Raw genomic sequence first — 5,000 nt, forward strand, 5'->3', positions numbered from 1 at the left:
ATATATGTGTGTATATATATATATATATATATATATATATATACATATTCATATATGCATCCTGGTATGTATATGTATGTACGTATGCATAGTGGCTACTGTATGTGCGTATACGTGATATGTATATATGTGAATGAATGCGTGTGGAGCGTTTGTATGACAAAATATTTTGACTTGTAAGCATGTATGATGGGTTTCGATTACTATGTAAGGCGGTTAACGAGTTCTCTACCAGGAATCCTGTTTTCAAATAATTTTAACTGTTTGCGCGATATATATTCGAAATATATGTAATACACATATGTGTGTGTTATGTGTCTATCCGCAGCGGACTTTGTGAGGGGAATATTTTTGAAACCACTGCTATCGTCGGTGGAAACATAGAAACACGTGTAGATCATTGAGTTTGAAACCAATCCATATATTAAACGTATGTGTCTTGATCTCATGTTCTTAAGTATAATCCATGTCAATCAGACGTGGAGGAAATTTTTATATACAGACAGTGGTGCATTGCTATGTAGCCTGTTGCGAGACCTATTTTTGCGCGAGGTATATTTGAAATATATGTAATATACATATTTACCAATCATGTCATCTTAACCGATCATGTCATCTTTTATATTCAGGAATCGTGTTGCCGTTCTTGCAAAATGTGTATGTTATGGCGTAGTCCGAAGTAAGTGTATCCACTGTAAACATATTAACTATCTTTCAGTCATATTAAGGTGAATTTCCTCGATTCTTCTGTAGATCTGCTATTAGCGCCTAAATCATTTACCATATGGAAACGCACTGTTTCATTATGCTCCACAACTACGTTCGTAAAGGGATTTTCTGCAGAGGACATAACCTTTCAGAATCAAGAACTGTGTTGAAATATTTATTCTTCTTCTCCCGCCAAACAAAGGTTTCGACGGTATCTGTTTACGAAAGCCAGCAGGCATCGCTAAACATATAGGTCAGTAGTCTGTCATTTATCTTCTATCTTTTTATTTTTTTCAGTCCTTAGAGAATTGTTGGTCGAAATAAAAGACCCCTGTACTTATTTTTGAAGTTCGGTACATGTAGTATCTGTCCATTTTGTCGAACTGCTAAGTTACGGGTACCTAAACACTCTAGCACCAGTTGTCAATGGGTGATGGAGAACAAACACAGACACATAAACACATATGTGTATACGACAGGCTTCTTTGAGTTTCCATCAACCAAATTCACTGAAAAGTCTTTCGTTGGCCCGAGGTTGATAGTTGCCCGAAGTGCAACACAGTGGGACTGAATCCGGAACAATGTTGTTTGGAAGCAAGCTCCTTATCACGCAGCCATGCGTGTTGATGTTTAAAGAGATTAGTGTAAAGAGACTCGAATCTTAAGGATTTCTCACAGTACAATTCTGATTAGTTTGATCAGAGAAGACTGCGATTGCAGTAACGCAAAAAAAAAACATCTTTATTTAACGACAACTCCCACTTTACGTTCAAGGACCAGAAAGATAGAGTGTAAATGTTTTCTCCAGCTACGGACAAATGGGTAGTCCACATATTTGACTACACTCTGCAAATTTTGTCCTCTGATGACTCTTCTAAAGTGAATGAAATGTCATTTATTTTATTCCTCCTACGATTTTCAATAAAATTTTCGGGTTATTCCAATGTCTATTTTAACGATGCAAAGCAGATTTCATTAATTGTATGCCCATGCACGTCTATAGAAAAGTTTATTTTGTTTTTGATGGATGGGAGTTTGCTTGCCGCTTTGTTGCCGTTGCGAATCAACTCGAAACAAAAAGCTATTTATACTATTCTAATTTTTTTTTGTTCTAAATGGGGTGAAAATCATTTGAATATAATTAATTTGCATCATGAACCAGTTGTTATGCGAAAAGATATAGGAAAATATTATCAAATTTTTGTTGAAGCTTTTTGATGTCAGCTCGAGCAAAAGCAAAATACAAAATTGTAAATAAAATTTCTATCACACAGTGGCGAGAATTATTTAATTAAATCAAATATGCTTTGTAAGCAAGCTTACACAATTAAAAGTGTAATTTAATTTCTAGAGAAAACTCTCGAAGAGACGGAGAAATAATGAGAGAGGAGAGAGAGATAGAGAGGGAGGGATGGAATGCGTTAAAGAATGAAAGAGAGGGAAAGAGAAACGTTACACTATGGATTTATTGATGATGGTAATAATAATAATAATAATAATAATAATCCTTTCTACTAAAGAATCGAGTAGAATCAAGGCCTGAAATTTTGGGGGAGAGAACGAGTCGACAACGTCGACCCCAGTGTTTCACTGATGCTTAATTTATCGACGATATATAGAGATGATATATTTTATTGCCTTACATTTTTATATCGAGGGAAGATCCAATATCTTTGGAAAGGGCTTTTACATAGAGTTCGAAATCCAGATACAAAAGCACGTTTCATATTAAATGAACGAAACACACTAACTGTGACCCAATCGCACGGGATTATATAGGGTAGTACATATGTACTAGATAGCCTTATTACCAATAGCAGGCGAAATCCTATCCGTATTCCCGGTTCTAAATTCATAGGCAGAGGTTTAGGGTTTCTTTCCGTTATTCACATTCATCTTTCAGAGCATTTCATTGCAAGTCATCAATACACTCTTTACACTTAAGTTATTTTCTTATCGGAACTTGATGAGAGTCTGAGAGAAGTGGAAGACTTCTACCATAAGATCAGCTTTGTCTTAGACATGAGACTAAGAACTAGTTGCTTCGTGTTGGACCGAACTGAAAGTCAAATATGATGCTCATATAAGAAAATGCTTCGAGCTTTAACTCCATGAGCCTAACAAGACTGGACATGCAAAACGTTTGTGGGAAGATGTTTCGTCAATCTGCACATACACCGAGAAGCAGGAGCGATGGTACCATCTTGCCTGTTAGATTTTCCCTAATCGATAGAGCACTTCTATATCGAGAATTGGATTTCTTCATTAATCGACAGAACACTTCTATATCGAGAATGGGATTTCCTCGATAATTTTTTGCAGGTTGTGTATAGTCCCTACCTCGCAGATCTACAGAATATGAAGTTCTCTAACCTTAATCAGTGTTACTATATTCTTATTAAAATTTGTCGGTATATATCTACAATCTAATATCTACAAATCGGAAGATTGCAGTATCACCGCTACGAGTTCTTGATTTGTATAGATCTGTGACCGCTTGACAGGATTGCTGATTCCAGATGTTCACTCTTGTAATTCTTGTGACACAAATCTGAAGCTTTGTCAACAATATGAGCTGCAGGAAAACATTTTCCGCAAAGAGCAACTACATCAACTTGATAGCCAATAATTTGAACTGAAGGAATAGCAAAGGAACAGGAAGAAAGCAGAAAACAATTGAATACGAAATATATATATTTTAAAGAGAAATTTCTTTATTGGTGGAAATATTTCGCTTTGAAGAAACGTTAGCGGGTCAAATAATATGAATGTTGGTTTTCAAGATTATAAAAATTCAAACAATAGTTATTTGAAAACAAAATGTTGAACAGAGAACGAAATAAGAGTTCCACGACCATCGCCAACAACAGCAGCAGCAGTTGCAGCGGCAGCGGTGGTGGTGATGACGCCATAAAACAGGATAAGGTAAATATAGATAAAAGAAGCAGGACGATAGTCACAATAACAATAACATCATCGATAACAGCGTTAGTAGTGGTGGTCGCTGTAGGAGCTGGAGTAGCAATGACAAAACTAGTAGCAGCATCAAGAGAGCCAAAAAAAGAGAAAAATTGAAAAATCGATGGAGGCATAGATATATAATTCCAATATATCCACTTTAGCGTAAAACGTACACTGGAAAATGAATATATCAAGTTTTGCTTTCTGTTTTAGCATGTATGTTTTTTTTTTCTCTTCCTTCTCTGTTTGTCTTTTTTTTTCTTTTCTATTTTCTTCTATTTGTTTTAGTACGACTGTAAAGTAGAAGAACAGGCATTTTGAATATGTTTGGAATAAAGATTTACCATTAGACAAGTAAGTAGTTTAGTGGAAAAGTTGAAAGATTAAATATCAAATAATAGCTACCTTAATCGTGGCTAAATATCTCTCAATACAGCAGCCATTCTTTTACTTTTGAAAAGGGAAATTTCTAGAGATCAGAAGATCATTGTTATTGCTTTTCTCTACTGAAAAAAATGCGTATATATATATATATATATATATATATATATATATATATATATATATATATACATACGTTTAATAAAAGATGTCTCTTCTTTAGATATTATTTTAGTGTAATTTGGAAACAATTCATCCAATTACACACACAAGACACAAATATATATTTATATATGTATGTGTGTGCGTGTATGTGTCTGTCTGCCTGTTTACGTATGTGCATTCGTATATGCATAAAAACGTACACAGTAGTGTACAAGCAAACAAGAACGCATATGCATTCATATGTTGGTTGGCTTGAAGAAAAAGCTGCACCCATAGTCTGCATAGAAACTATATGGCCAACAGGACAAATGAATACTTATATTTATAGAAAAATAAGTTCAAGGGAAACAAATTTCAGATGCTAATATCCTAGGGAGAGAAAGCTAAGCGTAGCCTTTAAGTTGGTACCTGGTTGAAAACTCATTGTACATCACGGAGAAAGAGAGATGAATTAATAGAGTGAATGTCACGCTACAGCTGCCGTCTGCAAAGAGCCTCTATAGCAGCAGTGAAAAAGATAGAAACAGGAGCCTCTACGTGTTTGTAACAGATAATTAAGTGTTTGTAGCAGATTCCTCTCAATATATCGAATGATTTTCTGCAGGAAAGGGAGAAGAAGGTTTTTGTGGGTGTAGTAGCCGCACTATTTTGGATATCGGAATGAAATATTTTTAAATGTTACTAATTTTATGGTGTCGAAATATTATTATCTCTAAGCAAGAAGACTTGTGAAACAGATGTTGTAGCCTCTTCATTTCACTGCCATTGAAAATCTTTGCTTCCCA

Source organism: Octopus bimaculoides, chromosome 21 (genome assembly GCF_001194135.2).
Source record: "Octopus bimaculoides isolate UCB-OBI-ISO-001 chromosome 21, ASM119413v2, whole genome shotgun sequence".
Lineage (NCBI taxonomy): Eukaryota > Metazoa > Mollusca > Cephalopoda > Octopoda > Octopodidae > Octopus > Octopus bimaculoides.